The sequence below is a fragment of the Mandrillus leucophaeus genome, unplaced genomic scaffold, assembly GCF_000951045.1.
Source record: "Mandrillus leucophaeus isolate KB7577 unplaced genomic scaffold, Mleu.le_1.0 Scaffold1198, whole genome shotgun sequence".
In the NCBI taxonomy this organism is placed as follows: domain Eukaryota; kingdom Metazoa; phylum Chordata; class Mammalia; order Primates; family Cercopithecidae; genus Mandrillus; species Mandrillus leucophaeus.
Window position 1 is genome coordinate 49,503 of NW_012100298.1, and position 10,781 is coordinate 60,283.

Genomic DNA, 10,781 nt, shown 5'->3' on the forward strand with positions numbered 1-10,781 from the left:
ATTTTGGCTTTTTCTCTTCCCTTTTATAGTAAGTATATCTTAGGACAGGAAACAGGGGCTTCAAACCATAGTACAAACTAGGAGATGGGTTACATGGAAGGCTGACATCAATCCAGCAGAGTCTGGACATCCACAGAAAGAATGTAATCTAAGCCTGTGTGCAAAATGGAGAAATATCTCCCTGGCCTGGGCACTGGGGAGATATAAAACCACACAGACTACAGCATCCCATTCTTAATTTGGCCAACTTCCTTGCCAGCAGCAGACAGAACCCTGTAAGAGTTTGAAGGTAAGTCTGTGTTCAATCCCTTCAGCAGCGTTCTCCTCCCACCCCCAATCCTATGGCCTCTGTGCCCCATGCAGGGAAGTAGAACGCAGTGCACAACAATTCTCAAACTGGGAACTTCTCACTTATCCAGAGCTGTGGTTGGGGCGGGGGTGGGGGACTATATCACAAACACCGTGAGATTATTTTAATTTTTTATTCTCATATGATTGATACTCTTTAAAAAACGTAGGCATATTCTGCATCAGTTGACCACCTAATACCCACAAAATGCAATCCCTGCATTTTGTACTGCTATTTTTAATCAGGTTATAACCAAGTGATCCTATGAAGGAATAGCATTTCATTTCTATGTATTCACACGCATAACTGAATGCATTTGAGCCTGCACATCCTGGTATCTAAATGACAACATTCTGTATCTGCTATTGTACTTGTAATTTATTTTAACCAATTATATGACAAATCTTGAGATTTTCAGTGATAGAATTATAAGACATTTTCATGGACTGAAACTTTAGTTTTTTAAGTTACTGAATAAACCGAGATTTACATATGCTGTCATGAAAATGACAGGGCAGTAATATATACGAACAGGGGCAGCTAGTGAGGAAGAAATTGAGGTGGATTCAGAATGGAAACAAGGCACCAACGTCCACTGGAGGCCAGATTGCCTCATTTTATACTATGCAAACAAAAGTTTACCAATAGTTCAAACAAGGAACAATTTGTGAGAGAACTGAGTCATCTTATACACAATAATTCAGATACAGTGGTATGGTAGTACCATTTGGGAAATGTTGATTCTTTGTATGTATCTACCTCTGTACTAATCAGATTGCAGAAGTTCATTACCAGAACTTACAGTTGTAGAGATACATGAAAAATACTTTTGGTAAATTGTTCTTTAAAAATGTTTCAGTATTGTTTGGGCATGCACTATTACATTGTTTTACTGCCTTTTGACTGGCCATAGGATAAAATGAGAGTATATATTTATTGTTTAAAAGCAAAAAAAAAAAAAAAGATAAAAATGGACTATCATGCTCCAATCAAATTCAACAAGTGAATAAAATGTCTTCCTATAATTAAACTCAAACATTGGCAATTTTATTTCAATTATATTAAACTGCATTGCATTAACATTGATGATTTAACTTTTATTTTTAAATTATGTTGTTTCTTAATTTATTCAGGTTTTGTAGTTATGTATAACTATAAAGACACCAGGAAGTTTCATACCTAAATATATATTTAGATACGTATCTATAGATGTGTAGATATATACCTGTATAATTTAAGCCACAGTATAATGAAATAATTCAAATCACTCTGGGAGGGAAGGGTCCAAAGTGAAAGGAAAAAAAAACACAAAGTAATAAGAAGTTAAAGGAAATTATTAACAAAATGACCCTATTTACAGTGGATATCCAGCAGAAACAGACCATGGGCAAGTTGCTTTAACTTCTCTAAGCTTCAGTTTACCTTTTCTGTAAGAATAGTTATATATGTACTAAGTTTGTAAATGCACAGGGGAAAAAGTATCTGGAAGAAGCCATGTCCCACTGTCAATAATGATAACTTTTGAGAAAAAAAAAAAAAAAAAAAAACAACCCTCTTATTCATCCAAAAAAAAAAAAAAAAAAAAAAAAGTGGTTTGAGAGATAGAGGTCAGAAGAACTGAATTGAACTTTTTACTCTATAATTTTACTCTGTAATTTCTGTAATGTTTGAATTGTATACAAGTATACTCATCTAATAGAGTAAAATATAAAGTTATTGCATAAATAAAAGGTCAGTAGAACACTCAAGTAGTGAAAAGAGCATGGACTTTAGCTTCAGAAAACCTAGCACTAAAATTGATTCAGGTGATTCTTACGAGCTGTGAGACCTTGGGCAACTCACTTAATTTCTTTAAGCCTCAGTTTTTCTTATCTAAGAAGTATTAGTAATAATAGCTATGGAGATAATGTGAGGATTAAATAAGATTAAGCATGCAATTCAGACTTGAAATGATCAGGCTTCCCCAGGGTTGCTGGCTTCAGGGTCCTGTACCATTTCTTGTTGTTTTCCCTAGTCAGCAAGTGATCCTTTTCTTCAATGTTTCAAAGTATCCAGTTGGAGTGGAGCATCTGTTTCTTCCTAGGCTCCCACATATTCACTGTTCCATAGTGTGGCTTCAGTGAGATGACCCAGCTCTACAGAGACAACTTCACTGTAGGAAACTTCCAGTGGAAATTTCTGCAAATTTCAACAAATCAACCTCGTGCTTAGGCAACATAGGGAGAAACTTATGTTGTGCCATTTCAGTGGGATGGAAAAAATCCCTCTCCTGCTGGTCTGAAATTCCACCACTGTGATAACTACAGTTCATTCACTGGTGGATATGAAAAATGAAAGTTTCTAATTACAGGTTGCAATTCCAAACTGCCCACTCCGAATTTGTCTGCAAAGGTAAAGGATAAAATTTTTGAAAATGTAATTTTCTCAATCCCTATTGTCAAGTTATTTCCTGCTTGTGAGTTGCTCATAAGTATGTCTTATACAGGCAACAGGGATCAGTGAGAATCAGCCTTCTGACCCTAACAGTAGCTGTAGCCTGGACCACTGCCACTGCCTTTATTACAGCCTCTCATTCTGCTCCAAAAATGCCACTTCTGTGTTCAAAAACCTGTGATGGATACCCATTTTATTTAATAACCACTGCTTTCAACTTATCTTCTGCTGGGTACTGGTCTAAGCAATTTATAAATATGAATTCATTTAATCTTCACAATCCTCCTATGAAATCCGTTTTTTTTTTCCAGTTAAGGAAACTGAGACACAGATATGTTAGGTAAATAACCCCACGGTTACACAGCTAGTAAGTGGTAGGACTGGCAGTGGAACCCACATAGATAGTCTGGCTCCTAGTCTGTGCTTTTGATCACTCCAGTCTGAAGCTTCATTGTCTAACAAATTAGTACAAAGTTTTCACCAGACTTTGCATTTCTCGGCAGTACGGCCCCAACTAACCTTTTCCAGGGTTATCTCACATCACCATGACATTACACCATCTACTCAGTATCCATTCATCCAAAAAAAAAAAAACAAAAAAAGCCTATTGAATACCTTGTGAAGCCACAGCCTAATGAAAAGACAGACATTAAGAAAGAATCGGCAGCTCAAGTGGCCAAGGCAAGATGGGTGAAAGTCAGAGTGGGGGTTATGGTCCTGGAGTTTGCAAGAAAGATGACAGGACAAGAAAAATAAATACAAACCTCCTGTATCAACTAGAGTGGAGAAGAAGAAAACACAGGGACTAGATGCTGCCAGCAAAGTGACGATGAAAATTACTGAAGTTAGAGAGAATTGAAGACTGTCTTCTCATGGAGGAAGAATTCATTAGAAATCAGAAATAAATGAAACCATTAGAGGAAAAGCAACAGGAGAAAAGATTAAAAGTGGATGATCTGAAGGGGGACCCTAAGAGCAGTAGGAACCCTGGAAGAGATCACAATCATACCATCATTCTACATCTGTGGGCTCAGAACACTACATCGGCATTCTTTCATTTATAGACAAGGATCTGCTGGAACCTGGCTGCTCGGTTCTGCTAAGCCACAAGGTGCATGCAGTGATACGGGTGCTGATGGATGACATGGATCCCCTAGTCACAGTGATGAAGGTGGAAAAGACTCCCCGGGAGACCTATGCTGATACTGGGGGAAAGTTGGACAACCAAATTCAGGAAATTAAGGAATCTGTGGAGCCTCCTCTTACCCAACCTGAATATTATGAAGAGATGGGTATAAAGCCTCCTACCGGGTGGGGGGTCATTCTCTATGGTCCACCTAACACAGGTAGAGCCTTGTAGCCAAAGCGGTAACAAACCAAACCTTAGTCACTTTCTTGAGAGTGGTTGGCTCTGAACTTATTCAGAAGTACCTGGGTGATGGGCTCAAACTCATACTGGAATTGTTTCAAGTTGCTGAAGAACACGCACCATCCATTGTGTTTATTGATGATATTAATGCCACTGGGACAAAAATATATGACTCAAATTCTGGTGGTGAGAGAGCAATTCAGTGAACAATGTTGGAACTGTGGAACCAGTTGGATGGATTTGTTTCTAGGGGAGATGTGAAAGTTATCATGGACCCAAACCAAACAGAAATTTGGATGCAGCACTTAGCAGACCAGGTCGCATTGACAGGAAGATCGGGATCCCCCTCCCTGATGAAAATACTAAGAAGACCATCTTTCAGATTCACACAAGCACGATGACGTCGGCTGATGTAACTCTGGACGACTTGATCATGACTAAAGATGACGTCTTTGGTGCTGACATCAAGGCAATCTGCACAGAAGCTTGCCTGATGGCCTTAAGAGAGCCACAGAATGAAGGTAACAAAGGAGGATTTCAAAAAATACAAAGAAAAAATGTTCTTTGCAAAAAACAGGAAGGCACTCCCAAGGGGCTCTATCTCTAGTGAACCACAGCTGCCATGAGGAAAATGGTTGGGAGATTTTCCAATCTCTGAAAGGGATGAGGCTGGGGAGTTGCCCAGAGGAATCACTGTTCCAGTTTATTTTTATTGGTAAGATGTTCTGTGTGTCTTTTGGAGTAAAATGTGTAAATGCCCATTGGGCAGCCTTCTTATCTTGGTCACTGTGCAGCACTCTGCTTTCCAATAAAGCATGCTATTTCACCAAAAAAAAAACAAAAACAAAAAGAAAAAAGAAAGAAAGAAAAAAGTAAAATCCATTAACAGTACTATGGATGAAGTGTGGCAGGTTTGCATAATGGAACAATATACAGAAGTGAAAATTAACAAACCACAACCACAGACAACAGCATGGCCCAACCAGCTAAGACTGATGCTGCAAATGCTGGGTTGGGAGCAGCAATGTCTGCTATTGGCAAGGGCACTGAGGCAACGTGCTAGAGAACATGGCCTGTAAAGGGAAGGGGCTGCCTTGGTGATTCTAAGAACTTTCAGCCTCTGGAGCACAGTGTCACTATGGCTTTCCTTGTTGCCCTTCCTTGGTTGATTTCTTTTCCAAGCAGCCAGTTGCAGTACTTGCTGACTTAAATGCTTGTCTATTCCTCCTGAAGAGAAAAAACAACAGGATAACTTGGTCCATCTTAGAACTTAAAAAAAGAGAAAAGTCTAAAGTAGTGAATGAAATAAACATTTAAGTCTTGTGCCTTACGACCCATCAGAGATGTTGGCATTCTAAGACCTGTCCTGCCTGCAGAACACATGGTCCTGCATTCTGGTTTATATAATAAACCGAATGATTGATGGGCAATAATGAGGGTCCACCACTACTGAAAAACAAAAGCTTAGTAACCATGACAAGTTAGGATCAAATGGCTTTGTGTGCTGCAATATCTTATTACAATATCTTTCCATTTTTCATGTATCCAAAAATACCTTTAAAAGGTGGTCCAAATGATTGCTACTGGTTAAATAATTATTTATGTCTATTGTTTTCATGGTCTACTACTATTTACATTTGATATTTTATATAATCAAATAATTGTTTATGTAGAAATTATCTGTTAAGACAAGATAACCAAAGCTTCTTCTAACAATAAAATCAACACTTCTGATTTTAATTAGGTAAAATCTAAGTGTTTAGAATTCAAAACTATTTTTGAATATAAATATAAATATTTTCAATAAAATCTACACATTAAAAATTTTTTTCTACTACCCAAAGCAGTCTGCAGATTCCATACAATCCCTATCAAAATACCCAGGCCATTTTTCTCAGAAATAGGAAAAGCAGTCCTAAAATTCTTGTGGAACTATTCACAAAAGAGCCTGAATAGTCAAAGCAACCCTGAGCAAAAAGAACAAAGCTAAAGGCACCACACCATCTGACTTCAAAATATATTACAAGGGTAGAGTAACCCAAATAGCTTAATATTGGTGTAAAAATAGGCACATAGACCAACGGAACGAATAGACAACCCAGAAATAAATCCACATATTCACAGCCAACTGATCTTTGACAAAGCCATTAACAACATACACTGGGGAAAGTACAATCTCTTCAATAAATGGTGCTAGGAAAACTAGATAACCATATGCAGAAGAATGAAACTGGACCCCTATCTCTCACCATGTACAAAAAAATTGACTCAGAATGGATTAAACACTTAAATATAAGACCCCAAACTGTAAACTTACTGGAGGAAAACAAAGGGAAACTGTTCAGGACACTGGCCTAGGCAAACACTTGACAGCTAAGACTCCAAAAGCACAGACAATGAAAACAAAAATAGACAAATTGAACTACATTAAATTAGAACGCTTCTGCATAGCAAAGGAAACAGTAAATGGAGTGATGAGACAACCTGTAGAATGGGAGAAAATATTTGCAAACCATCATCTGACTGGAGACTGATATCTAAAATACACAAGGGTGATAAAAATGCACCTAGATGCCACATGATTCAAGAACAATTGGAAAAGTCGTATTTCTTGTGAAGGGTATCTTAGAAATAATAATGCATAGAAGATATAGATGTACACAAGTCACTTGCCTGTTTTACTCACTTATCCCCTTTTAGACTTTGGGTTTAAGATCCCTAGCTTAGTTTTTGTATCTATAATTTCATCCTTGGGTACAGATCACCACTGAGACTTAAATAAAATATTTCCTACCTCAAGAGACAGTCCTATTTTCTTTCTTTTATTTTCAGTGAAATTCTGAGCCTTTTATGGTGGCAATGTGCCTAGAACCATGTCTATGACAAAATTTTTACTCACGTTTTCTTATTTCTCAGCTTCCTTTGTTTCTAGCCATGTAACCCAGCTCTGACCAATAAGATGTAGGCAGGACACTCTGCTGACTTAGGAATTTTACATTTCTCTGTAGAAGGTACATACAATTGGTTTGGCCCTTGATCATTCCCCCTTCTTCCTGCTTTGAAGTGGACAAATTATCTGGAGATGTAAATGCCATTTTGTACTTGTGAGGAGATAGCCACAAAGACAAAAGTCAGCATGTGAAGGATGCTTAGCAGAAAGGATAGCAAGAGTCTGAACTCTTGGGTGCAGTTGTGTAGCTAAACCAATTACCAGTAATTGCATCGGTTTGGTAATATGAGAAAAATAAACCCTTCATGTTTAAGTCATGTTGGTCAGCTTTTCTGCTATTGGCAGCCAAACACATTCTTGATTTGTTTTTCTTCCCTTCTCTTTCTCTGAAGAATCACCATGATGGCTGAGATCCTGTACACATATCCTGAAAACTGGAGGGCCTTCAAAGCCCTCATCACTGCTTAGTACACCAGGGCTCGGTCTGCATGCTCTCTGCACCATTCACACTTCCACTTTGGCCAAACCAACCACAACCCTAAATTTCTCTGCAAATTTCCTGCTGGCAAGATTCCAGCATTTAATGGTTACAGTGGAGTCTGTGTGTTTAAGAGTAATGTCATTACCTACTGTGGGAACAATGAGGAGCTGCAGGAAAGTACTCCAGAAGCAGAAGCCCAGGTGGTGCAGTGGGTAGGCTTTGCTGATAACAACATAGTACCCTTAGCCAGTACTTGCTTGTTCTCTACCTTGGGCATCATGCACCACAACAAATAGGCCACTAAGAATGCAACAGAGGACATGAAGTGAATTCTGGGGCTGCTGGATGCTCACTTGAAGATGAGGACTTTTCTGGTGGGTGAATGAGTAACTGGCTGACATCACAGTTGTCTGCTCCTTGTTGTGGCTCTCTAAGCAGGTGCTGGAGACTTCTTTCCAAGCATTTCTCAATATCAACCGTTGGCTCCTCACCTGCATTAACCAGACCCAGTTTCAGACCATCTTGGAAGAAGTGAAACTGCGTGAGAAGATGGCCCAGTCTGATGCTAAAAGTTCTGTAGAAAGCCTGACTAAAAACGACACCCATGGAAAGGGAAAGGTTCATTAAAAGAGAAGCAGATGCCTCAGGCTGAGCAGAAAGAGGAAAAAATGTGGCTTCTCCTGCTCCTGAGGAGGAGATGGATGAATGTGAGCATGCACCTGCTGCTGAGCCTAAGGCCAAGGACCGCTTTGCTCAGCTGCCCAAGGGTACCTTTATGTCGGGTGAATTTACACCCAAGTGCTCCAGTGAGGACACACTGTGTCACTGCCATATTTTTGGAAGCACTCTGTTAAGGATGGCTGGTCCCTATGGTACTCTGACTGTCACCTCCCTGAAGATCTCACCCAGACCTTCATGAGTTGCAACCTCATCGCTGAAGTGTTCCAGTGACTAGACAAGCTGAGGAAGAACACCTTTGCCCGTGTCATCCTCTTTGGAACCAACAACAGCAACTCCATTTCTGGAATCTGGGTCTTAAGAGGCCAGGAGCTTGCCTTTCCCCTGAGTCCAGATTGGCAGGTGGACTACGAGTCATACACATAGCAGAAACTGGATCTTGGCAGTGATGAGACCAGATGCAGTTTCAAGAGTACTTTTCCTGGGATAGAGCCTTCCAGCATGTGGGCAAAGCCTTCAATCAGGGCAAGGTCTTCAAGTGAACATCTCCTGCCATCACCCAGCTACCTGAACCCGTGCTTTAGGGAGGTGAGGATCATCAAAGAAAACTGAACATTGGAAAAAAAATAAATACTTCAATATCTTATTAATTCTATAATAATGCAAACAGCTGTGCAATCATTTTGATAGATGGCAACTCGGTCTCCATGTCTGGCAAAAATAGTGGGGTTGGGAAACGGACAATCGTGACCTGGCTCTGTCCCAAATGAGCAGCTTCTATTCAGTTCCTATTGATAGTTGCTATGCTGGAATGTTATCCGATTTTTTAAAAGAAATCAGAAATGTAAATTTTTATATGAAATCTCACAATTCAATATTAGTAATGAATTTGGATGTTTCAGACTTCCCAAATGGCCTCATGAAGGCTAAAAGTTTTTTGACCTCTGAGAGCAGGTGTCAAAGACAAGAACTCTTACCACGGGTCAAGCCTAGCAACTGCCTCTAAGTTTCCTTTCCCAGTGCAGATGCCAGCCTTCTCTGTGAGCATGTTCCTTTTCCACTTCACAATGTCTAGATAGTCTCATCAACCTTGACAAACAAATAAGTGTTAAGTTAGGGCACTTTTCATTCTAAAACTGGAGTCCATTTCTAAGAGCAAATTTTACTGTAGGAATTTCCAATTTTTCACTAAAGGCTAAATAATCTTTGTCATTAAAATTTATACCATTAAAATTAAAAAACAAATCCAGCTATTTCTGGTTACAATAAAAAGCAAATATTGACTCTTTTGATGGTGAAATGACTGCTTCTTTGTTCATCCTTTCAGTAGTTTGTTTTCATCTAGAAAGTGCTATTTACTTTATAAGTAATACCAATGGTCTGTTTTCAGTTCAGGAAAATGCTCAACTCCTTTACTTTCTCAAATTTTCCCAAGTATAACTTTAATAAATAAAGCTCTGCCTTGTCCTCATGCATTCTGGTTTTCCTTTTTCCACCTGTTGTTTTCTGTCTTCCCATTTCACTCTAACCTTCAGCCTTTTGGTAAGCCTGTAGCAAAACCAAGAGTAATTTGACAACGAATATGCTCCTTACTTCACAAAATAATATTCCTATGGATTTATATCACTGTAACTATCGAAGGCAACTGATAATTTCCTTGGACCATTGAGATTCTCCAATCTCAAATTGAAGACTCTTTTTCTCTCATAGTGATAGAAGTGTACCTTTTGGACCCTGTTGCCTGACCTTGGTACCTGCATCTGACCTCTGCCTTTCTCGTAACTGGACCACTATGCAGCTGTCTCACCAGGTTTATAGTATCCTTCTCCTCTGAGAAATCCTTTGGATTTGCTATGTCCCTTTGTCTTTCTCCTAAGTAGCAAAACAACCAATACATAACTAAAAGTAAAATGAATTTTTTCAACACATGATTCTCCACACTGCATAGTATCCATCAGTGCCAAGTCATCTCAGCAACCCTAGCCATGTAAATGTATCTGTTTATAGCTTATAAATCTCCAGTCTACTCTTTGAGTAATCTCTATTTGCCTTTTCTATTCATAAGCATAATACATAACACATTTGCCTGTTTATCTAACAGTTATTACTTTTTCATGTTTCTTAATGTTTCATCTTAGTGAGAGGCATTGATTGGATCTTCCTTCAACATAGAGATGGGCCAAAATTTGCTAAGTGTATTTATTTATAATTTATGTTCCTTATAGTTCCAAAATGCATTTGAGATCATTTAGATGAAAATATGTAGTTAGCTTAATTAAAATAAAAACAAAAGTTAAAAATATCTTTTAGAATTAGGATAAGATAGCTATTGTCACAGAGTGTAAAATTTGGCTTGAACTTATTTGGCAAGCCAGGAAAAACAGAAAGTAGTACAAAGCTCTCATTATGTGATCAAATAAACCACATGAGTTCTTTCCTCAATAAATGAATGTCTGTAACAAATATTTGTCAATGACTCACAATGCCTCAGACACTACACTTGCTGTGTGGATACAAAGAC

At 38.6% G+C, this 10,781-nt stretch overlaps 2 pseudogenes; both read left to right on the forward strand.

Annotated features, from left to right (window-relative positions):
• The first annotated feature begins 3,468 nt into the window (after positions 1 to 3,468).
• On the forward strand, positions 3,469 to 4,758 carry LOC105530114 (annotated as a pseudogene).
• Positions 4,759 to 7,500: 2,742 nt separating this feature from the next.
• On the forward strand, positions 7,501 to 8,802 carry LOC105530103 (annotated as a pseudogene).
• Positions 8,803 to 10,781: the final 1,979 nt, after the last annotated feature.